The 25922-nt window shown below is 46.6% G+C and overlaps 1 protein-coding gene across 1 annotated transcript in view; it reads right to left on the bottom strand.

Moving 5' to 3' along the window:
* The window catches only part of LOC141052332 (uncharacterized), a 357130-nt gene that overhangs the window by 3400 nt on the left and 327808 nt on the right, over positions 1-25922 (bottom strand). Inside the window, exon 3 of the mRNA XM_073549549.1 lies at positions 2082-2256. The gene's annotated coding sequence lies outside the window, so the exon portion shown is untranslated. The remainder of the gene's footprint in view (positions 1-2081; positions 2257-25922) is intronic.

Raw genomic sequence — 25922 nt, 5'->3', positions numbered from 1 at the left:
CATTCCGCTCTCCGCTTGTATTCATCTATGAGCTTCCCTCTGACATACTCCAATGTAAGCTCATCATCTGGGCGCGCGTCTAGTGCGGTTACAAGCGTGTCATAGTTTTCTGGAAGACCACTAAGCAGTAATGCGGCTACATGAAAGTCCTTCAAATCTTCCCCAATGCCTCTCAGGCGTTCTACAATCTCTAGAATGCTTGTTATATAGTCCTGCATATCCTGGCCATTCTGTAGTTTAGACTGGTACAATTTTCTCATGAGATAAAGTTTATTGCTTAAATTTATCCTCTCATGCACCTTTTGCAGCTGCTCCCACATTTCTCTTGCAGTTTCACTTTTACACACATGCATCTGATCATCATCTACAGTCATATGTAAAAGTTTGGGCACCCCTATTAATGTTAACCTTTTTTCTTTATAACAATTTTGGTTTTTGCAACAGCTATTTCAGTTTCATATATCTAATAACTGATGGACTCAGTTATATATCTGGATTCAAATGAGGTTTATTGTACTAACAGAAAATGTGCAATCTGCATTTAAACAAAATTTGACCGGTGCAAAAGTATAGGCACCCTTATCATTTTCTTGCTTTGAACACTCCTAACTACTTTTTACTGACTTCCTGAAGCACTAAATTGGTTTTGTAACCTCATTGAGCTTTGAACTTCATAGCCAGGTGTATCAAATCATGAGAAAAGGTATTTAAAGTGGCCACTTGCAAGTAGTTCTCCTATTTGATTCTCCTATGAAGATAGGCATCATGGGCTCCTCAAAACAACTCTCAAATGATCTGAAAACAAAGATTATTCAACATAGCTTTTCAGGGGAAGGATACAAAAAGTTGTCTCAGAGATTTAACCTGTCAGTTTCCACTGTGAGGAACATAGTAAGAAAATGGAAGAACACAGGTACAGTTCTTGTTAAGCCCAGAAGTGGCAGGCCAAGAAAAATATCAGAAAGGCAGAGAAGAAGAATGGTGAGAACAGTCAAGGACAATCCACAGACCACCTCCAAAGACCCGCAGCATCATCTTGCTGCAGATGGTGTCACTGTGCATCGGTCAACAATACAGCACACTTTTCACAAGGAGAAGCTGTATGGGAGAGTGATGCGAAAGAAGCCGTTTCTGCAAGCACGCCACAAGCAGAGTCGCCTGAGGTATGCAAAAGCACATTTGGACAAGCCAGTTACATTTTGGAAGAAGGTCCTGTGGACTGATGAAGCAAAGATTGAGTTGTTTGGTCATACAAAAAGGCGTTATGCATGCGCTGTATTGTTGACCGATGCACAGTGACACCATCTGCAGCAAGATGATGCTGCAGGTCTTTGGAGGTGGTCTGTGGATTGTCCTCGACTGTTCTCACCATTCTTCTTCTCTGCCTTTCTGATATTTTTCTTGGCCTGCCACTTCTGGGCTTAACAAGAACTGTACCTGTGTTCTTCCATTTCCTTACTATGTTCCTCACAGTGGAAACTGACAGGTTAAATCTCTGAGACAACTTTTTGTATCCTTCCCCTGAAAAGCTATGTTGAATAATCTTTGTTTTCAGATCATTTGAGAGTTGTTTTGAGGAGCCCATGATGCCACTCTTCATAGGAGAAGCAAATAGGAGAACTACTTGCAAGTGGCCACCTTAAATACCTTTCCTCATGATTTGATACACCTGGCTATGAAGTTCAAAGCTCAATGAGGTTACAAAACCAATTTAGTGCTTCAGGAAGTCAGTAAAAAGTAGTTAGGAGTGTTCAAATCAAGAAACTGATAAGGGTGCCCATACTTTTGCACCGGTCAAATTTTGTTTAAATGCAGATTGCACATTTTCTGTTAGTACAATAAACCTCATTTGAATCCAGAAATATAACTGAGTCCATCAGTTATTAGATATATGAAACTGAAATAGCTGTTGCAAAAACCAAAATTGTTATAAAGAAAAAAGGTTAACATTAATAGGGGTGCCCAAACTTTTACATATGACTGTATACTGAGTGATATGGTACTTTGTTCTTTCTGATCCATCTCTATCCACTCCTGTGATACTGGGTCAGGTTTAGGCTCCAGTGTGTATTTCCACGTACCTTCTCTTATCAGCAGCATTTTCACTTTGAATTTCCAGGATTGATAATTCTGGTTAGTGAGACTTGGTACTGTAAACTTCATGGAGTTGCTGCTGCTGGTGGCCATCTTTGCTGTCTTCCTTTCCTTTTCTCTGTGCTCTGGGGATCTGGGACTCTAGGACTCTGGGCCCATAACCTGTTAGCAGCAGATTAATCAGGGAAACATCCAGAGTCAGCAACACAGAATGTAGATTTATTCATATCCAGGTTGAACAGCTTACAGCATGAAATGTGATCAGTCTGGTATCTGCTGTGGCTTGCAGCATGGGAGCATTACAACAACAAGAAGGGAAGAGAAGGAGGGTGCATCCTGTCTGTTTTTTTTTTTTGTCACTGAACTTTGGTAACAATCTCACAATATGCACAATATATAAAACAATACAGTAGTAGCTGTTGCAATACATACAGATCAATATGCATTATTCCAACAGAAATACAGCACCAAACCTGCAAGTACCCTCCACCTTGCTTCACTGTTACCTGCAGACACTAATTATTATACCACTCTACAGCTCTTCAGCAAACAAACTGCCTTAGTTCACATTTTAACGCATCAGTCCAAATCATCTGCTGCCATGTTTCTGTACCAAGTTCGTATTTTGTTATACATAGTTGAATTTCTTGGCCTTGTGTGTAGGTATGGTTTTTGGCTGCAATTCCACCATGAAGACCATTTCTGGCCAAAATTCTATGCATAATAGATGGATGTAGCTTGGTCCCACTGGTTACAGCTAGTTCTGAGCTGATGGCATCTTCCGATTTCGAAAAGAAGTAAGCATTAGAGTTGAGTGAAACAGGTCGGTCAGATTAAAAAATCGCCGACTTTCGCCAAAGTCGGGTTTCGCCGATCAAAACCCGACCCTAGCGTGAGGTCGGCCATGAGGTCGCCGATCAGCGCGCTAAAGTCGCATTTCAAATGATGCTTTCAGCGCCTTTTCTCACCCAATGATGGAGGACACACACTGTGGGCAACGCGATGACATGCGCAGCGACCAGCACCATCTTAGAGAAGGGCATTGAAGTGATTGGCTGGCTTTGTGTGGCGTCACAGTGGTTATAAAAGGCTGTGAACGCCGACCGCCATCTTACTTCTGCCGATCTTACAATAGGGAGAGGTGCTGCTGCTGATTCTGAACAGGGAGAGAGATAGGCAGACAAGAAGAAAAAAAAACTGCTTCTGCTGATAGCACTTTTCACTGTACAGTTAGTGTGCAGTGAAAGGGGAGGATTTTTGTTGTGTGCAGCAGCGCTGGTGGTGATTAGGCTGCCTTTTAAGGCTACCTGCTAGCTGCATTGCTGTCTGCACACTGCTGTTCAAACTGCTTTTTTCAAAGCACTCCAGATTTTATTATTTTGTCCTGGTGAGTTACTGAGCATTCTTTTCTTCACACACCATCTAGCGGTGTACGCTCCTCACACACTACCGTGTACCGGCTGGTATCACAGACAAATAGACGCTATCTGTGTGTGACTCTGGAAGAAAAAGCCGAGGAGTTTGTCCGTTTTTCCAGACCTACACCTTAGAGTTGTGTCCGTTTTTCAAACAGTTTCGTATATCTGCTGTTTGTTTACAGTCAAAACTAGACAGAGACAGTGTGTGTCAGTCCATATACAAATACACGGAGCTTGACAATTTTCCATACAGACACCGTCTAGCGGTGTACCCTCCTCACACACTACCGTGTACCGGCTGGTATCACGGACAAATAGAAGCTATCTGGGTGTGACTCTGGAAGAAAAAGCCGAGGAGTTTGTCTCTTTTTCCAGACCTACACCTTAGAGTTGTGTCCGTTTTTCAAACATTTTCGTATATCTGCTGTTTGATTACGGTCTAAATTAGACAGAGACAGAGTGTGTCAGTCCGTATATAAATACACGGAGCTTGACAATTTTCCTTACACACATCGTATAGAGCTGTGAGATTCTCCAACAGTATTGTATATCTGCCATTCGCATTACAGTCACTTTTATACCTAGTCAGAGTGTATGTGTGACACAAAAATCATATACACCTGTACACTTCTGATACAGTTCCGTATATCTGCTTGTTGGATTACGGTCCAATACATACTGTGAGAGCGTCTGTGACTAACATAATATATATGTTGATTTAATTTGTTTAATACACCTTACACAGCTGGACGCTCCTCATATAGTACCAGCTCTCTGTTGGTATTTTTGGTACATTTTTCCAAACATGAGGAAGTATGGTGGAAGAGGCCGCGGACGTGGGCAGGGGGGCGCAGCTGGTACTGATGGTGGTGGTGCATTGGCTGGTTCTGGCAAAAGCACAATAGCAGCTAAGGCAGGAGGTGTTGAGCCTGCGTCATCCTCTGGCCCAAGAAGGCCTGTAAGGTTGCCTTTTTTTGGAGTAGGAAAACCGCTTTTAAAGCTGGAGCATCAGGAACAGGTTTTGGAGTACATTGCCAAAACAGCCACCAGCTCTATTGCCTTCTCTTCTGAACCGTCGAAACCTGCAAGCACGGAGTCATCAGTGCAGGGTTCTGGTCATAAAAAACCCCTTTCCTTGTGTCCTACACCCCCACCAAAAGTTAAGGATGCGGCAGCCCACACTTCAGATTACTCTATGGAGCTTTTTTCACATACCATGCCTGGGTTACCAGTCAAATCCTGAATTCCCCAGTCCAAGATGAATCTTACATGGAGTGCATTAATGCACAGCCACTGCTAGATGATTCTGCTGGTACATTGACCCACAGCACTACATTGTCCTCGCAGTCTATTGAGCCAGAATCTGACCCTGATGAAACCCAGGTGCCCCTTCCCGCATGCTATACCACCTTACACGGTGACAGAGGAAGGTAAAGAGGAAGGTGCAGATGACTTTGAAGAGGAGGTGATGGATGACCCAGTTCTTGACCCGGATTGGCATCCATTGGGGGAGGAGGGTGGCGCTGGCAATAGTTCAGATAAGGAGAAGGATCCGCAGCAGGCATTGACATCGCAGCAGCCATTATCTAGCAGGCCCGTAGCTGTCCTAAAACGTGGAACAAAAACTAAAAGAGTTGAAGGACAGCTTGACCAGACGGTCAACTTAGCACAGCGTGCAAGGCCAGAAAATGTTTACCATAGTAGGAAGAGTGCAGTGTGTCACTTCTTTGTCCAAAATCCTACTGATGAGGCAAAAGTTACCTGTAAGAAGTGCGGAAGGACCTTTAGCCTAGGTAAACAACTCAAAAATTTGAATACCAGTTGCATGCTTAGACATTTAATCAACATGCACTTGCAAGCGTGGACGGACTACAAAACCTCAGGTAGCACATGTGCACCTGCTCCGACTGAAGGTAGCCAACAACGCTCCATCGCTACCCCCACTGTAAGACCACCGCCACCATTAAGCTCACCACCAGCACTAAATGTGGTGTCGTCGCAAGGCCAAAGCACTCCCTAACCGGGCTGCCCACCCTTACCCCAACGGCTGGGGTCAAGATCTGGCGCACCCGGGCAAGTGCCATTGCTCTGAACAGGTGGATGGGCCCACTGATGGCACACGGCAATGGCACAGGGCCCCTCATAGTACAATACAGTGTCTCAGATGGTGGGAGGGCCCACTCGCCATCAGACACACCAGCGTACTATGAGGGGCCCTGTGCCAGTACCGTTGACCACAAGTGTGCCCCCCCCTGCTTGGTCATGGCCACAGCACTTGCAAGTTGCAATACTTACCTCTCCCTGCTCCACCACTGTGTAGTCTGGGCAGTTGAATCCTTCACAGGGACGGCCACTATAAATTTGGTGTATTGCTCAATGATGGTTAAGATGTAGCTATGGCCTGTCCTGCTGGCCTCTACCTTCAGATGATCAATGGCTACCATTTGAAATGGACGTCAACTTACAAGCAGATGCAGTGGTGGTTTATGATCACCTTTCACAGTTGTGATAGTCACAGATGTGTGACATTCCTGCCACCATTTTTCAATGTCTCCTCTCATGCCAATCCAATAGAATCGCCTACGGCCTGTGGCTTCTGTCTTTTGCACTCCAAAATGACCAGGCACATCATGATAGGCAGTGAGGACCATGGGTACATCTCTCCCTGTGATCACAATTTAATGGAGACGAGTAACGGTGATGTGATCCACGCTACTGCGATAAAGCAATCCTTTCTTCACAAAGAACCTTTTTTGCTTTCTCCACAGACACAGTAATTGAGGGTCTGCATCGCCTCTGCATCATCTACCGGGAGGTTTTCCCGCGATGAGTAATTCCAAAATTTCTACTAACACTCGACTTTGCGTCTATACTTGTATCCATGTAGTTTCCAGTAGCAGAGATTCTGGACTGGCTTACTGAGATTGAAGTATATACGAACATTTAAAAGTACCATAACACTGTATACTGGTGTACGCTATGAATACCTTTCCCTTTTTCTACTTTTGTAATTCTGGTGTAATACATAGTGACCCTGTGAGTGTCTGTGTCTGACTCCGGAAGTATAGACGGAAATTTAACCCTAGACTGGACACACCTGGTATTTGCTGATACAGTACCTTGTTTCAAAAATTTGTATTAAGGTATCATCTGTCGGATAACCAACTGTGGGGGGGGACCCTCTTCTTGCCGCAGACAAACACGAGACTGAGACAGAGTTTGTAATGAACAGGTCCGTTTTTAGTGCCCATCCTTCTGTCGACAACAGCAATTCACCACAGCCGTTTCACTTTTCTCTGTACACAGGCCCTGGTACCTTCACTTCCTTTGTAGCTATAATTGTGGCGTCCTCTGTGGCTCTTCCACTGTGGCTGGCCTGGGCCCAACCACCACAGTGCTGCACCAGTCTGAGCACACCGTCCGTATGATAGCCCCAGGCCGTCTTCGTCTGCAGCTACCATCCTCTGGCCCACCCCCCCGTGACCGCCTCAACTGTCAGTCCTCTCTGGAGCCTTTCCACTGTCTCTATTTCCTCAGCAGAACTTCCTCTTTACTGTGCTCCCTTCGCTGACTGACTCTTCCAGAACCTTCCCTTAGCCTTTTATACTTCCAGTTCTGGTAACTCTGCCCACCATCACCTAACAGTTTCTCTGACCAATGGCAGTTATTCAGTCCCACTCCTACACTCTCCACTGCCCTCCAATGGGCAAGCGAAAACACTGCACCCTTTCTCTTTATCTTAGTGGTTTCACACCTACACTGCGCTACACCTCTGCTTCTCACTACAGGCTGGTTTGTCCGTCAGTCCACCTTCACTACATCATCCATAGTGAGTGAGCGTGTGTGGGTTACGCTTCTATAAATACGGTGAATCGGAGAAACAAATTTTTACACTATACTCGATACAGCTTGTATCTTGTTATACAGTACCTTTGTTCGACATTTAGCATTACAGTCAAATCCATACTGTGTAAGCATCTGAGAGTGACTATGGGATTTCAATTGTACCCTAAAAAATATATACTTGCTATCTTGTTATCTAGGACTTTTTTAAAACATTTTTTATTATGGTCAAAACCAAACTGAGTGAGCGTCTGAGGGTGACTACGGTAATATATACCGATATTTTCAATTTGGCCAACATTGTATACAGCAGAACGCTTCTGATACAGTAACCTTTTAAGCTATTTAGATTCTGGTGTAATCCATAATGAGCCTGTAAACATCTGTCTGTTACTCCGGCAATATATTTGGAACTTTAAGATTACCCCAACACTGTATACAGCTGTACGCTTGTGTTACATAACCCATTTACAGCTTTTCATATTCTTGTGTATTCCATACTGGGCCTGAGAGCGTTTGTGTCTGCCTCCTGAAATGTATACGGAGAATCAGAATGTTTACACTATACTATATATACCTTGTATCTGGTGATACAGTACCCTTTTTCAACTTGTTATTTTATTGGGTAATCCATACTGAGCCTGTGAGCATCTGTGTATGCCTCATGAAATATATATGGAGATTTACTGCTATCCATAGACTGTATAGAGCTGTACGCTTTGGAAACAGTACCATATATCTGCTGGTATTTTGGGTCCATTTTCAAAAACATGAGGAAGTATGGTGGAAGACGATGCGGATGTGGGCATGGAGGGCCACCTGGTACTGATGGTGGTGGTGGTGCATCTGCTGGTAGTGCCAAAAACACAATAGCAGCTAAGGCAGGAGGTGTTGAGCCAGCATCATGGTGTAGCTCTGGAAGGCCTGTAAGGCTCCATTTTCTGGGAGTAGGTAGACTGCTTTTAAAGCCGGAGTATCAGGAACTGTTTGTGGCTTACATTGCTGAAACAGCCTCCAGCTCTATCGCCTCCTCTTCTGAAGTTGTAAAAAATGCAAGCACTGAGTCGTAACTTCAGGCTTCTGGTCAGGAGCAACCCCTTTCCTTGTGTCCTTCACCCACACCAAAAGTGAAGGATGTGGAAGCACACACCTCAGATTACTCCATGGAGCTCTTTTCACATACCATGCCTGGGTTAATTAAAAATAGGGCCCATCATGTACTGGAGCAATGTAAATGGGGCAGATCAGACACTGGAGCAGCATCTAAGGGGCACATTATACACTGGAGCATTACAAATGGGGCCCATTATATGTGGAGCATTATTAGGGCCCATGATACACTGGAGCATCATCCATGAGGCCCATCATGTACTGGAGCATTGTAAATGGGGCAGATTAGACACTGGAGCAGCATCTAAGGGGCCCATTATACACTGGAGCATTACAAATGGGGCCCATTATATATGGAGCATTATTGGAGCCCATCATACACTGGAGCATCATCCATGAGGTCCATCATGTACTGGAGCATTATAAATGGGGCAGATCAGACACTGGAGCAGCATCTAAGGGGCACATTATACACTGGAGCATTACAAATGGGGCCCATTATATATGGAGCATAATTAGGGCCCATGATACACTGGAGCATCATCCATGAGGCCCATCATGTACTGGAGCATTGTAAATGGGGCAGATCAGACACTGGAGAAGTATCTAAGGGGCCCATTATACACTGGAGCATTACAAATGGGGCCCATTATATATGGAGCATTATTGGAGCCCATCATACACTGGAGCATCATCCATGAGGCCCATCATGTACTGGAGCATTGTAAATGGGGCAGATCAGACACTGGAGCAGCATCTAAGGGGCCCATTATACACTGGAGCATTACAAATGGGGCTCATTATATATGGAGCATTATTAGGGCCCATTATACACTGGAGCATCATCCATGAGGCCCATCATGTACTGGAGCATTGTAAATGGGGCAGATCAGACACTGGAGCAGCATCTAAGGGGCACATTATACACTGGAGCATTGCAAATGGGGCCCATTATATATGAAGCATTATTGGAGCCCATCATACACTGGAGCATCATCCATGAATCCATGAGGCCCATCATGTACAGGACCAATGTAAATGGGGCAAATCAGACACTGGAACAGCATCTAAGGGGCACATTATACACTGGAGCATTACAAATGGGGCCCATTATATATGGAGCATTATGTGGAGCTCATCAGATACTGTATGGAACATTATATGTGACTAATTATTTGGTATGGAGAAATATATGGGGCTCATTTTTCTGTATGGCGCACAATGTGGTGGCCATAACACTGTATGGCGTAATATACTGTCCTGTTTTTGAGCTATTGTACAATTTAAAATAGATCAGCATGTCATGTAAGCAGTGAATTATGTGTCATTGTATTATACCTATATTTCTGTGGCATATCGGAGCATCATGAGTTGTGGTATGTGTTAAAGGGGCGCACTGACACTTTTTGGCCCAGGGCACACGAAAACCTGGAGCCAGCCCAACCCCCCCTCAACTTTAGCCAAATAACACCTAGTTTTCAATGCATAACTATTATTAGGAAGTAAATTAAGGTTGACAAGCTTCAGTTATAAGAATTGATGTTTTTGGCATTGAAATGGGCACTGTATGTGTGTTTCCTGTTTTCCACACCCTGCTGACTTTGCTTCCCCATTGACTTGCATTGCGTTTCGTGTTTCAGTCGGCCTCCGACTTTTTCCTATAGTTGGCCGATTTCGTTCGACCCGACTTGGGTTTCATGAAACCCGACTCGACCCGAAAAAGTTGCTCATCTCTAGTAAGCATGATATGTCTTTCATCTGCTGCACTACCTTTGTGTCACGGACGTGGTTTGTTGAGCCTGGAGGGGCATGACTAAGTGAATACCTGACTATTCACTACGGCCTCTGATGATGGTGAGGTTAGACTTGGCTCCCGATGAAGGCAAGGTGCCACTCCAGGGCAGACCAATGGACGTGCAGCAGCTGGACCCAGAGGAAAGACTGGATGGAGCAGCTGGCAGAGTTCGCACCAGAGTGCAGCTGGCAGAGTTCACACCAGAGTGCAGCAGGGACTGGTATGCAACCTCACACAACACAGAGTGCAAAACAGGAAGGTTTCTCAGGCACCTCCCCAGTGTGGAGGAAGCAATATACTGTATACATAATGTCCCACAGCCATTGGCTGTGGAGGAAATGGCAAGTGCATGCGCTGACCCTTTAAGAGTGCGAGAGTGCGCGCATGCGTGCCCTAAGGACATGGCTAGAGCACCAGCATGAAGCATGCAGAGCATGGGGAAGGGAGAAACTGTCCGCAGCATGGGTGAGGGTAGTGACACGCCGGAGACCCTGCCTGTCAGAGCAGGGATCTGGCGTGGTGCCAACAGTTTGCTTGGCCGATCACTGCATCTGTGGGCCTCTACATTGCCCATTTCTTGGTGTCCTCAAAGCAGATAGCTATTTAGAAGAATTGATGCTGTTCTGAAGTTAATGGTGGGCACAACAAATATAGATTTGTTTTAGATTTTTCTTTTGTTCATTCCCTTTGCATTCTTACTTTTCAGCATTTTTACTCACCTGCCTAAAAATATTGCACAGTACTATATATATTCAGAACATCTTCAACCTGATAATCTATTTTTATTTGCCATGAATATCAATTGTCCAAACACTTATCAAGATATGTCCACATTGGACGTATTATAACAGTTTATAATACAGAGGCAGACAGTATATCCATCCTGGGGACAATAATCTTGAGAGGAATCTTATGTTAGGTTACATTCATTTACTCTTTGTATTCTGTGCCTACACCTTTAAGCTCAGGTGAGTGACACTTAATTAGTTGCTATCTGTTGTCTGTAGCCCTAGAACCACTACTGTGTACATTGCAATTCATCAATCAGCACTAGGTCATGACAGTAAACCTCAGTTAACTAATTCAAGATAATTTACAAGGTGTTTTGCCTGACAAGAATTGAGTTTGACTTTGCTTTGGCAATCCAGTATAATTTGTCACCCTAACATAAATCAAGCTGTAGAAAAAGACAGGAGACTCCACATGAAACCCATAAAATTTAAATGTAAAGTGAACAGACTTTAGGTTGTTTATTTTGCCTTCTATATTTAACCCCTTAAAGATCACAAAAAGAAAACTGATTTCGGACGGGGATGTTCCTCTTCATTTTTCAAATTTTTCGAGGACTCAACTCCATGTATTGGAAAAAGTTGAAGTTAACACTACATTAGAGTTAAATATAGTTTTGAATATTATTTGCTTATTATGTTTTCCACACAGCAAAATATATGTGCATGTTTGGAAGTTTAAATAACCTTTATTGCATATGTGTTTCATATATTTTACATTTTAATTTGATAACTAGAGTTGAGCGAAACGGGTCGAAAAAATTCAAAAGTCGCTGACTTTCGCCAAAGTCGGGTTTCATGAAACGAAACCCGACCTTAGCGTGAGGTCGGCCACTAGGTCGGCGACTTTAGCGCCAAAGTCGCGTTTCAAAAGATGTTTAGCGCCCTTTTTCAGCCAATCAGGAAGAACGGACACTGTGGGCAACGTGATGACATAGGCAGCGGTCACCACAATCTTGGAAAAGGGCATGCAAGTGATTGGCTTGCTTTGTGTGGCGTCACAGGGGGTATAAAAGGGCGGGGATGCCGACCGCCATGCTACTCATGCTGATCTCAGAATAGGGAGAGCTGCTGCAGCTGCTGATTCTGTAGGGAGAGCGTTAGGAAGGCAAAAAGAAAAAAAAAACTGCTTCTGCTGCTAGAGCTTTTCACTGTAGTTACTGTGCAGTGAAAGGTGAAGATTTTTGCTTTTGTGCAGCAGCGCTGGTGGTGATTAGCCTGCCTTATAAGTCTAGCTGCATTGCTGTGTGCACACTGGTGTTCAAACTGCTTTTTTAAAAGCAATCCAAATTGTATTGTTTTGTCCTGGTGAGGTAGTGAGCGTTCATTTTTTCACACACCGTACAGCGGTGTATGCTCCTCACACAGTACCGTGTAACGGCTGTTATCACGGCCAAATTGAAGCTATCTACGTGTGTGACTCTGTAAGGAAAAGTCAAGGAGTTTGTCCGTTCTTACAGACCTTCACCTTATAGTTTTGTCCATTTTTCAAACAGTTTAGTATATTTGCTGTTTGATTACATTCAAAACTAGAGAGAGACAGCGTGTGTCAGTCCGTATACAAAAACACGGAGCTTGACAATTTTACATACACCGTACAGCGGTGTACGTGCACGCTCCTCTCTCAATACCGTGTAACGGCTGTTATCACGGCCAAATTGAAGCTATCTACGTGTGTGACTCTGTAAGGAAAAGTCAAGGAGTTTGTCCGTTCTTACAGACCTTCACCTTATAGTTTTGTCCATTTTTCAAACAGTTTAGTATATTTGCTGTTTGATTACATTCAAAACTAGAGAGATACAGCGTGTGTCCGTCCGTATACAAAAACATGGAGCTTGACAATTTTACATACACCGTACATCGGTGTACGTGCACGCTCCTCTCTCAGTACCGTGTAACGGCTGTTATCATGACCAAATTGAAGCTATCTAAGTGTGGAAAAGCCGAGGAGTTTGTCCGTTCTTACAGACCTGCACTCTAGGGAGATTCCAATTCTGCCCAATTCTATATACACCTTGTAGTTTGTCATACACTAGGCAATTTCTCCCGGTCACATTGCGGTGTTATAGGCACAGGGCCTGACAGAATCCAACTGTGTCCTGAAGTGTAGAGAGATTCCAATTCTCCACAGTCCTCTATCCACCTTTCTTACAACATCCAGAACTTGCCTGTCACATTGCGGTGTAAAATAAACAGGGCCTGACAGAATCCAACTGTGTCCTGAAGTCTACAGAGATTCCAATTCTCCCCACTACTATATACACCTTGTACCTTGTTTTACAGTACCATATAGTTGGTGTTTTTTTGGGTACATTTTCCCCAAAAATGAGGAAGTGTGGTGGAAGAGTCCGTGGAAGTGGGCGGGGGTTGGCAGCTGGTAATGATGGTGTTGGTGGTGGATCTGCTGGTAGTGGCAAAAGCAAAATAGCACCTAATGCAGGAGGTGTTGAGCCTGTGTCATTGTCTGGCTCCACAAGGCCTCGAAAGCTCCCTTTTCTGGGAGTAGGTATACCGCTTTTAAAGCCGGAGCTTCAAGAACAAGTTTTGGCTTACATTGCTGACTCAGCCTCCAGTTCTATCGCCTCCTCTTCTGAAGTTTTAAAAAATAAAAGCACTGAGTCATCATTGGAGGCTCATGTTCATGAACCACACCTTTCCTTGTGTCCTTCACCCCAACCAAAATTGAAGGATGCAGCAGGTCACACAACAGATTACTCCATGGAGCTGTTTTCACATATCATGCCTGGGTTATCAAGTCAAATCGTGAATTACCCAGGCAAAGATGAATCTGACATGGAGTGTACTGATGTACAGCCACTGATAGATGATTCTGCTGGTACATTCACTCAGAGCACTACATTGTCCTCTCAGTGTCCTGAGCCAGAATCTGACCCAGATGAAACTCAGGTGCCCCTTCCCGCATACTATACCACCATACACGGTGACACAGAGGAAGGTGCACATGACATTGAAGAGGAGGTGATGGATGACCCAGTTGTTGACCCAGATTGGCATCCATTGGGGGTAGAGGGTGCCGCTGCCAATAGCTCAGAAGAGGAGGAGGAGCATCCGCAGCGGGCATCGACATCGCAACAGCTGTTATCTGGCAGGCCTGGAGCAGTCCAAAAGCGGGCTACAAAAACCAAAAGAGTTGCAGGACAGCTTGGCCAGACGGTCAAAATAGCACAGCGTGCAAGGCCTCAAAATGTCTTCCGTAGTAGGAAGAGTGCAGTGTGGCACTTTTTTGAACAAAATCCTAATGATCAGGCAAAGGTTATGGGTCGCCCTCTCACACCCAGGGCAGCGGGGTACTCGGTACCGGGCCGGTGTCAAGGTGGGAATGTGTCACAGCAGCAGTTACCCGGTCCGTGGCCCTGGGCGCCCAATATCAATGGCGGTGATGTTAATGGTGTTAAAGTTTATTAGAATAGTTTGTGATGCCACCCGTGGTGTTTGGCAAGTAAGATTTTGAGCCAACACTGCATGCAGATCCTCTGGGACTGATGGTGTGGTGCAGCAAAGATGGTGTAGCTCCCCACAGGTGGAGCTGTAGTCCCAGGGCAGTGTAGGTGCAATGGATGAGGAGAGGTGCAGAATGGTATAGATGTTGTTACCCAGGTGTAGCGGTGCGGGAATAACTGGAGGACACCAGGGAGTGCGGTTCCAAGGCTTTACTCACTGTTTGCAGTTCACACACACGCCTGCCTCCGTACTGTGTTCTCCAGGTCAGGGCTCCAGCCAACCTCCAGGCCAGATAGGGTTCTCCCTTCCACACTCCGCCAATATGTACCTTCACTGAACGACTCCTCCAATGCGCCTTTAAGTGCGAAGCACTCCAGTACTTAGTTACCCTGGAATGCCTCTCTCTAGGTGTTCCTAGTCTCTACTTGTATGACAGACAGCTGTAGCCTGCTTCGGGGACTCCTCACTGCGTCCCGGCTCTCTATTCAGTTGCTGTTGTGTCCCAAGTCTATGATGGGAGCAAGGCATTAGTGGCTCACTACTCCTCCGGTGTCAATTGCTGGACATAAAGATCCAATCAACCTCGGGGACCGGGCCCCGGCCTTTGTGCTCTTTACTGGAAGGGTTCTATATCTTTCTTCAACCAGCTTCCCACCGTCCTTCTATTCTCCTTCGTTCCGATCTGTTCTCTCTCTCTTATGGAAGGTTAGGTTATCAATCTTATCAGTCTCTTTCTCTGGTCTTTCTCGTGCCATCAGCCCAGATCACTGGGACCTGCTGCAGCATGTCCTTCAGACACCCATCTTCACTCTTCTCTCTCTCTCCAACTAACCAACTAACTCTCACTCTTCCCACTCTTTTGTATCATCTCACTCCACCCGCCTCCCAGCACATCTCGTGTTACGAAGCAGGGTTCCACGAGGGGTGCTCTGCTAACCCCCAGCCTGAAGCTGTTAGGTGGCCCCACTGAACTATCCTGTGTGTGGAATGCAGGTGTGGAGCGTGGTCAGGAGTTCCCACCTTACCTGGATGGTGGGTGTTATGAACTCATTTTCTGCTCCTCCAGTTGAGAGTTCCCCTTCCGTTCTCCCTCTGGTGGTGACAGGAGGTAGTGAGGTTGGTTTAAGTGGTAGTGATCTGCCACTTGATGAGGAAGATAGCGATTGGATCTCTGGAGTATCAGACTGGATATAAGACAGCCGACGCCCTATCCTAGTGCTGGTGATTCAGTCTGCTTCTCAAGTCCTGGACTTCAGCTCTCTTCCAGTCTTCTCAAGTTAAGTTTGTTTTTTGCTTATGTTCTCACTTGCGCTTGTTGGTCAATTCAGTTTCTTGTGTAATCAGCCTGCCCCTGCTGGGGCTATGCTGAATTTCCACTCCTATTTATCAGTATTTGCCAATCTGCTTTTTGTCCCTTATTAGATTGGCCTCTTTTTGCTCTGTCTCAGAATATTTCAGAGTGCTGATATAGGTTTTGAAGTCTAGTGACTTCAGGGTTAATTTTGCTATCAGAAGTGTTGGACAATATTTTTGTAGGTTTTTTTTTGCAGATTGCAGACAGTGTCTTTCCTTTCCTGTCCTTTTTAGTTAGCCGGGCCCTATCGTTTGCTTAACCTATTTTCCTGCCTTTGTTTGTATTTTCATCTTGTTTCACCGTCAATACATGTGGGGGGCTGTCTTTCCTTTGGGGTCTGCTCTGGGGCAGTTAGTTTTTGTCTTTTCCTACTTTAGGCATATGTAGCTCTCCGGTTGTGATGAGGCATCTTGGGCCATCGTAGGAATGCTCCATGACTGCTGCTAGTTGTGCGGTTAAGATCAGGGATCTGCAATCTGCATAGTTACCAACTTCTCTGGTTTTCTGAGACTTAGCTTGTTGTCTTTATTTTTCCCTCCTCGGTCACCCATTCATAACAGGTGGGGCACTACACCTTAGGAGAAGGTGCAGTACCTCTGTGGCGACTGAAGCCTCAGGGGCGCCACATACCCCCCCGTTAAACACAGCACATCCGCGGGCTGCAAGACAACAAAAGTACAATACAGGAACACACAAAAATTTTAAATGCTGTTTAACAATACTTATCTAATCTTCTTAATGTAGGAGGCACATTTCTTAAACGTTACAAACAGGCTAACTTCCTATCTTAGTATCAAAAATTTACTTAAGCGCAGTTCTTAATTCAAAGTGCTATACTCAACACATTTTCTTTATTACATTTTCTATCAATTATTCTCTCTTTCTTTCTCTCTCTACTGGACGCAAGACACTGACCATCTGTACTTGGCCTGTCACCTGTCACTTTCTATTCTTCATTCTTTATTCAATTCTCACATTCTATCTCAAAACTTTTCTAATTCTCTGTATCAAATATTCTATAAAAGACATTTACTGTTCATAAGACACAACATTATCAAATACGTTATCATAAAACATTCAAAGATTCTTGCAAAGTGCTGAACACTGCTCCCAGCCGGGATTTCTTGCAGTGTCCCTTGAGGTAGACATCATTCTTCGAAAAGTGTCCATTCAAAAACATCATCTTCGCAAAGTGTCTTTGTGTGACTATTATCTTCACAAAAGGAGTCCTATATGTAAAACCAAGAAAGGGCACCTAAAGAAGTGCAAACTATTTACAATAAAAGTTTTGGACCAATCAGCGTCTATGATCTCTACAGTTCCATTTAAAAAACAACGCTGCCAATCAAAAACTGGGCAACATGATGAACAAAAAGACAAAGGCACAACTGGTGCAACAAACCCTCCTGGGTAACGAGATTTGGAAATTGTAAAGTGTAATTCTTAGTGCTGATCCCCTCCTGGGGTTCTGCAAGCTGAACTGGAACTGTTCTCAGAGGTGGTATCTTCGTTATTCTGGCTACTTGCTAAAGGGTCTTGAAGCTGTGGCAAGTGGAACCCATGATGTATCTCCATGCCCGTCAACTGTTCTTCCCCAATAGGTGGTTCCACTGTTCTGGTACGAGGTCTAGCTCCTAAGGCTTCTGCAGATTGTCGGCTCTGACAAGCCACTGCCTGGGGACTTGGCAGTGAAGGAATCTCGAGATCATCATCCCAAAACGATCCAGACCCCCCTCTGGCCTGTAGATGTTGGATCGGGCATGCCGGCTCTAGCCGTACCCCTAGCAGCATGGTCCTCCTCCTCCCCATCAACCCATTAGGAAGGCCGGGTTAGATACCTGGGAGTTTCCGGCGGCACGGTCTCTGCTCCGGTGCAGGTGTGGGGGTAGCGGGCGCTGCCCGGTGAGATATCGGGGATGGCGGTGGAGCCAATAGCAGCAATAACAGCTCCGGTTCTGCGGGGGCGGCTGGCAGGACCTGCGCAGCCACACCAGGTCCGAGCAGGGGCTCCTCTTCCTCCACTTCAGCTCCCTGGGCTGTGTACAACTCCTCCGGTATCAGCGGCAAAGAAGGGACAGAGTACGCTGCTGGTGGCATGGCAGCAGCTCCAAGCTCTGTGGGGTCTGCCAGGAAAAGATCCGGTGCAGCAGCGGCGGGTACCGGTGTCGCGAGTACGGCAGGTGTAGGCCCCTCCTGGGCGCGCAGCCGGCTCAGTCTCTCCAAGGCCTCCTGCCTCAGCCGCAGCCGGGTGGTCAGAGTGACTATTTTTTCTTCCAAATGCCGGCAGTTCATCTTGCGGATCGGGTTGGAGCCGTCAGCCATAGCGCCGGGGGTTTGCACTTCCCCGCGCTCCGCAGGCTTCCTTCCCACACTCTCCAAAATGGCGTTCTGGCGTTCATCTCCTTGCTCCGCCCTTCTGCTCGCCACTGGCTTCCTCTGCCCCTCCTTCCGGGGCGGCGTCTTCTTCCACCACCTCCATACCAAGCCAGTATACGAACCCCTTGGGGGGTGGGCCATGCATCTGTCACATAGTAATTCAGGCAGGGAAGGCCCAAGACTCTTCGCAGTCTTTTCTTAGGACCTCCCCTCTCTTCACGCCCTTCTTCTCCGTGCCAGCGGCCATTTCTAATGTCCATTTTACAGTCTATTAAATTTGGCCTTTTGCACATTTTCAAAAGTTGTAAATCCAAGGCACACAGAACCTGATGGCATCGGGTCTCGTCATCCTGTTTGTGATGCCAAAATTGGGTCGCCCTCTCACACCCAGGGCAGCGGGGTACTCGGTACCGGGCCGGTGTCAAGGTGGGAATGTGTCACAGCTGCAGTGACCCGGTCCGTGACCCTGGGCGCCCAATATCAATGGCGGTGATGTTAATGGTGTTAAAGTTTATTAGAATATTTTGTGACGCCACCCGTGGTGTTTGGCAAGTAAGATGTTGAGCCAACGCTGCATGCAGATCCGCTGGGACTGATGGTGTGGTGCAGCAAAGATGGTGTAGCTCCCCACAGGTGGAGCTGTAGTCCCAGGGCAGTGTAGGTGCAATGGATGAGGAGAGGCGCAGAATGGTATAGATGTTGTTACCCATGTGTAGCGGTGCTGGAATAACTGGAGGACACCAGGGTGTGCGGTTCTGAGGCTTTACTCACTGTTTGCAGTTCACACACACGCCTGCCTCCGTACTGTGTTCTCCAGGTCAGGGCTCCAGCCAACCTCCAGGCCAGATAGGATTCTCCCTTCCACTCTCCGCCAATATGTACCTTCACTGAACGACTCCTCCAATGCGCCTTTAGGTGCGAAGCACTCCAGTACTTAATTACCCTGGAATGCCTCTCTCTAGGTGTTCCTAGTCTCTACTTGTATGACAGACAGCTGTAGCCTGCTTTGAGGACTCCTCACTGCGTCCCGGCTCTCTATTCAGTTGCTGTTATGTCCCAAGTCTATGATGGGAGCAAGGCGTTAGTGGCTCACTACTCCTCCGGTGTCTGTTGCCGGACATAAAGATCCAATCAACCTCGGGGACCAGGCCCCGGCCTTTGCGCTCTGGACTGGAAGGGTTCTGTATCTTTCTTCAACCAGCTTCCCACGTCCTTCTATTCTCCTTCGTTCCGATCTGTTCTCTCTCTCTTATGGAAGGTTAGGTTATCAATCTTATCAGTCTCTTTCTCTGGTCTTTCTCGTGCCAGCAGCCCAGATCGCTGGGACCTGCTGCAGCACGTCCTTCAGATACCCATCTTCACTCTTCTCTCTCTCTCTCCAACTAACCAACTAACTCTCACTCTTCCCACTCTTTTGTATCATCTCACTCCACCCGCCTCCCAGCACATCTCGTGTTACGAAGCAGGGTTCCATGAGGGGTGCTCTGCTAACCCCCAGCCTGAAGCTGTTAGGTGGCCCCACTGATCTATCCTGTGTGTGGAATGCAGGTGTGGAGCGTGGTCAGGAGTTCTCACCTTACCTGGATGGTGTGGCACTACACCTTAGGAGAAGGTGCAGTACCTCTGTGGCGACTGAAACCTCAGGGGCGCCACAGTTATCTGTAAGAAGTGCGCAAAGACCTTTAGCCGAGGGAAAAATCTGAGAAATTTGAATACCAGTTGCATGCTAAGACATTTAACCACCATGCACTTGCAAGCATGGAAGGACTACCAAAACTCACGTACCACATGTGCTACTGCTCCCAAAGAATGTAGTCAGGAATGCTACATTGTTTCCCCCACTGTAAGTCCACCGGTTAGCACACCACCAGCAGCAAATGTTGAGTTGTCGTCGCAAGGGCAAATCAGTCAGGGAATCACACTTATTGCAGCACCAACTCCATCACCATCATCAACCCTCTCTCAGTCCGCCATGTCCACCGCTAGTTCCACCATATGCAACTCTCAAGTCCAGCTCACCCTACCAGAGACTATGAGTAGGACAAGAAAGTACTCATCCTCTCATCCGCGTACACTGGGTTTGAACGCCCACATTGCCAAACTAATCTCGTTAGATATGATGCCCTAACGGTTGGTTGAAAGCGCAGCTTTCCGCGAACTCATGGCCTACGCAGTACCACGCTATGACCTACCCAGTCGCCACTTCTTTTCTCGCAAAGCCATCCCAGCCCTCCACCTTCATGTGAAAGACCGCATTGTCCATGCACTCAAGCAATCAGTGAGTGGAAAGGTGCACCTCACAACTGATGCATGGTTCAGTAGGCATGGCCAGGGCCAGGGCCGTTACGTGTCCATTACTGTGCACTGGGTTAATGTGGTGGATGCAGTGTTCACAGGGGACAGCTGTGATGGCACAGTGCTGCCTAGCCCACGGTATAGGAAACAGTTGGCTGTAGGCGTTCGACCCTCCTCCTCCAGAAGCGAAAGCTCGTCCACAGAGCGCAGTCACACGAGCACTGCATCCGCAGCTGACAGTGGTGCACACGATGTGTCCCACTATCGATCAGCTAGTGGAAAGCGTCAGCAGGCTGTGTTGCAGATGATGTGTTTGGGCGACAGACACACGGCGGAGGTACTGGCCGACTACTTTCAGCGACAAACTGAGTCATGGCTGAGCAGTCTACATCTTGAGGCAGGCAAGGTAGTTAGTGATAACGGCCGGAATTTTGTGGCAGCCATAGCCCTTTCAAAACTCAGACACATACCTTGCTTGGCTCACACCTTGAACATGGTGCAGTGCTTCTTCACTAATTATCCGGAGTTAACAGGTCTGCTCCATAAGGTTCGAAGACTGTGCTCGCACATCCGCCGGTCGCCGGTACACTCCAGTCATATGCAGAAGCTGCAGCGATTGCTCCACCTTCCCAAGCACCGCCTAATTATCGAAGTTGCAGCAAGGTGGAACTCCACCCTGCACATGGTTGAGCGGCTGTGCGAACAGAGGCAGGCCGTAATGCATTTGTGGGAGGATACAAGGGCAGGCACTTTGAGGGCAGACATGGAGTTGACAAGTGTGCAGTGGTCGAAGCTGAAAGACCTCTGTAAAGTCCTTCAATGTTTTGAGGAATGCACATGGCTGGTAAGCGCAGACGACATCATAAGCATGAGCATCCCTCTTAAGCGTCTGCTCATGCAAACTTTGACGCACATCAAGGAGCAGGCGTCTGCAGCCGAGGATGATGAGGAAGAGGGGAGGGAAGCATTGATGACAGTAAGCCATTGTCTGTTCAGGGAACTGTCGTGGACGAGGAGGTGGAGGAAGAAGAGGAGGAGGAGGATGATGATGGGGATGATTATTTAGGGGAGGAGGATGCTTCTCGTGGGGCAAGAGAAAATGTTGGCGTGGCAAGGTCTGGTACTGGGTTTGTGCGTGACTGGAGGGATGTGGATTTGCCTGAAAGTGCTCCTCCACCCAGCACTCGCAGTGCATCATTGACACAGGGAACATTGGCCCACATGTCAGATTATGCCTTGCAGATCCTAAAAAGGGACCCCCGCATTGCCAAAATGATGAACGATGATGACTACTGGTTGGCCAGCATCCTGGATCCACGCTATAAAGGCAAATTCCAAAACATCATGCCACAGGAGAACCTTGACCTAATATTGGCTAACAAACAGGCAACTCTGGTAAACCGGTTGGTTGAGGCTTTCCCAGCACACAGCAGCGGTGATGGTTCTCACACGACCCGTAGGGGCCGGGGGCAACTTGGAAGAGGTGTTGGTGGTGCACACATCAGAAGTGGCGTTGGAGACAGGGGTTTCATGACCATGTTGTGGACTGATTTTTCAAGTCCCGCTCACACGACTGGTTATACTGCATCAATTGAAAGTGACAGGAGACAGCACTTGTCAACTATGGTTACAAACTACTTTTCCTCCCATATCGATGTTCTCCCTCACAGGTCATTCCCATTTGACTATTGGGCAGCTAAACTGGACACCTGGCCTGAATTGGCACAATATGCCTTACAGGAGCTCGCTTGCCCAGCTGCAAGTGTGCTATCGGAAAGAGTCTTCAGTGCTGCTGGATCAATCCTGACAGAAAAAAGGACCTGTCTGTCGACCCAAAATGTGGATGATCTAACCTTCATTAAAATGAACCATGCATGGGTTTCCAAGGATTTTGTCACACCTTACCCTGATGACACATAGGTTGCCAGAAAAATGGCTTTCTTTGGTCCGCCTATTCCTGGGACTTGACCAATTTCACCTTTAGCAGCAGGTGAATGTCCCACATCAACATATGCCATTTTGTAAACCTCCCTAACTGGGCTGCCTCCTCCCCCCATGGCTGGGGTCACCACCTAGCGCACGCAACCATGCCGTTGCCCTGGACAGGTGGGTGGGCCGACTCTTGGGCGCGGGCACTGGCACAGGGTCCCTCATAGTGCAATCAAGTGTCTCTGACGGTGGGCGTGCACACCCGCCGTCAGACACACCACCGTATTATAAGGGGCCCAGTGCCAGTACCGACGCCCATGAGTGGGCCCCCCTTGCTTGGGCAGGGCCCCAGCATTTGCAATGTTTACCTCTCCCTGCTCCTCAGCTGTGTAGTCTGGGCTGTCAAATCCTTCACTGGGACTGCCACTACAAATTTGGTGAACTGATAGAAGATGATGGTTAAGACATAGCTATGCCCTGTCCCGCTGGCCGGGATCTAGCTTCAGATGATCAATGGCTTCCATTTCTTATGGACGTCGATTCACAATGAGATGCAGTGGTGGTTTCTTATCAGCTTTCACAGTTTTCCTACCACAGACGTGTGACATTCCAGCGCACATTTTTAAATGTGCCCTCTCATGCCAATCCAAATGAATCGCCTACGGCCTGTGGCTTCTGTCTTTTGCACTCCAAAGTTACGTGACAGAGCATGATAGGCAGTGAGCACCATGTTTACATCGCTCTCTGTGATTAAAATTATATGGATATGAGTAATGGCGATGGGATCAACGGTACTGCGATACAGCAACACTTTCTTCACAAAGAAAGGTTTTCGCTGTCTCCACACACTAATTAATTGAGGGTCTGCATCGCCTCTGAGAATTGTGACGGAAGTTTATCCCGTGAATAGGAATTCCTAGATTTCTGCAATCACTAGAATTTATGTCAGTAATCGTATGCATCTCATTTCCTATTGCGGAGAGTCTGGACTGTCTTACTGAGACAGAAATATATATGAAGATTTAAAAATACCACCAAAAGTGTATACTGGTGTACGCTTCAAATACATTTCCTTTTTTCTACTTTTTAGATTGTTGTCTAACCCATACTAAGAACATGGAGATTTTAAATATTTAAACTATGCTATATATACCTGCTATCCAGTGATAATGTACCCTTTCTCAACTTTGTACAAGCTGGTCAAATCCATACTGGGCCTGAGACCGTCTGAGCCTGCCTCCTGATCTATAGACATAGGTTTTTAATGTGTAAACTGTACAAAACATACCTGTAATCTGGTGATACGTTACCCTTTCTCACCTTTGTCCAATCACGTCTAATCCATACTGGGCCTGAGGCCGTCTGAGCCTGCCTACTGTTATATAGACCTACGTTTTTAATGTGTAAACTATGCTATACATACCTGTTATCCAGTGATACGGTACCCTTTCTCACCTTTGTCCAATCACGTCTAATCCATACTGGGCCTGAGACCGTCTGAGCCTGCCTCCTGATATATAGACATAGGTTTTAAATGTGTAAACTATGCTACATATATACGTGTTACCCTGTGAAACTGTACCCTTTATCAACTTTCTAGAATCTTGTCGAATCCATACTGGGCCTGAGAACGGCTGCCGAGCTGTTAAGCAAGCTACAGCAACTGTGGTTTGGACACGTAATTTTTTGCATTTTTTCAGGAATGCCGGTTAGGCCTAATTCAGGAATTGCGGTTGACCTGCACTTACTGGGAAATCATCGTTCGCGGGGAATAATTGGAATCACAGATCCCCATCACTAACGGTGTTCTGCTGGTTATCTGCACCTGTAAGTGACAAAAGCTGGTCCTTTCAGTGTAGCACGCATGCAGCCCCGGACATGTAACGCCATGATAGACCATGATAGTGCCAGAGCCTCGCGTATCCCTCTAGTAAGCTTGACGCGTACCGCGGGGGCATGCCGGAGTCTCGTTCGTTAACTGAATAAAGCTGACAAATTGCTAGCTCAACTACAAACGGACATACCACACCACACACACAATTGACAAAGCTTTCAATATGTGCATCTTTTCTTGAGGTGGCATGGTTGTGGTTTCCCAGGTGGAGTCCAATTAAGCCGCAGGCTCCACTCCTGGTGGTGCCCTTTTGGACATTCCTTTAAGGTTCAGCTTTGCAATCATACTGCCCCCGGAAAGCAAACACTTTGCCTTCATGGACGCTGTTTGGAGGTTCGTGGGAATAACGCTGCCCGATCCCCAGTTGGCATAATTTATTGGTGGGAAGTCCGATGGTATATGATCGTGTTCGATTTCAGATTTTTTTTTTTTGGTTGATATTTTACATTTTTATTCCAGCCTTTCTTGACTTCATAAGGGAATGACAAGCCTATACCTATGTCTCCTCCACCTCCTCCTTTTACTCCTCCACCTCTTTTCTAAATGTAGTTGCCCTTTTCCATATGTAATTTTTGTCTTCTGAGCACTGTCTCTGCTTTGGGACACCTTTTAAGGTGTTTTGTAATTGTTTTCTATGTGTTTCTATGTGTTTGTGTTGCCTGCCATTGTTTTCAATGGGGTTCGACGAACATTCGACGAACTTGCCTCCTGTGTGACGAACCAAAACACTAGCGTGGTGGCTCAACACTACTCCTGATATATAGACGTACATTGTTAATGTTTAAACTATGCTATATATACCTGCTATCTGATGATACTGTACACTTTGTCTACTTTTTATATTCTTGTCTAATCCATACTGAGCCTGTGAGCGTCTCTGTGTGACTGATGGAATATATATGGAGATTGACAATTATCCTTTGACTGAATAGAGCTGTGCATTTCTGATACAGTGCCATATATCTGATGTTATTTTGTGTCTATTTTGTGCAAAATTTTGAAGTTTGGTGGAAGAGGCCGCGGACGTGGGCGCGGGGGCGCCAGCTGGTGATGATGGTGGTGGTGCATCTGCTGGTAGTGGCAAAAGCACAATAGCAGCTAAGGCAGGAGGTGTTGAGCCTGTGTCATGGTCTGGCTCCGGAACGCCTGGAATGATACCTTTTCTGGGAGTAGGTTAATCGCTTTTAAAGGCGGAGCATGAGGAACTGGTTTTGGCTTACATTGCCGAAACAGACTCCAGCTAATATGCCCGCCTCTTCTGAAGTTTCAAAAAATGCAAGCACTGAGTGGTCAAGTGCTGGCTCCTGGTCAGGAAGAACCCCTTTCCTTGTGTCTTGCACCCCCACCCAAGCTGAATGATGCAGCAGGCCACACTTCACATTAGTCCATGTAGCTCTTTCTATCATACCATGCCTGGGTTATCAAGTCAAATAGTGAATTCCCCAGTCCAAGATGAATCTGACATGGAGTGTGGGTGGCCAGCCAGGGCAGTAGGGTTAATCGGTACTGGGCCGGTGTCTCACAGGGATGTGTCACGGTGGTGGTGACCCGTTCCGTGGCCCTG

Source organism: Dendrobates tinctorius, unplaced genomic scaffold (genome assembly GCF_039654945.1).
Source record: "Dendrobates tinctorius isolate UK_male_01 unplaced genomic scaffold, ASM3965494v1 ptg000159l, whole genome shotgun sequence".
Classification (NCBI taxonomy): Eukaryota; Metazoa; Chordata; class Amphibia; order Anura; family Dendrobatidae; genus Dendrobates; species Dendrobates tinctorius.
This window is presented reverse-complemented; position numbering and strand designations above follow the sequence as displayed.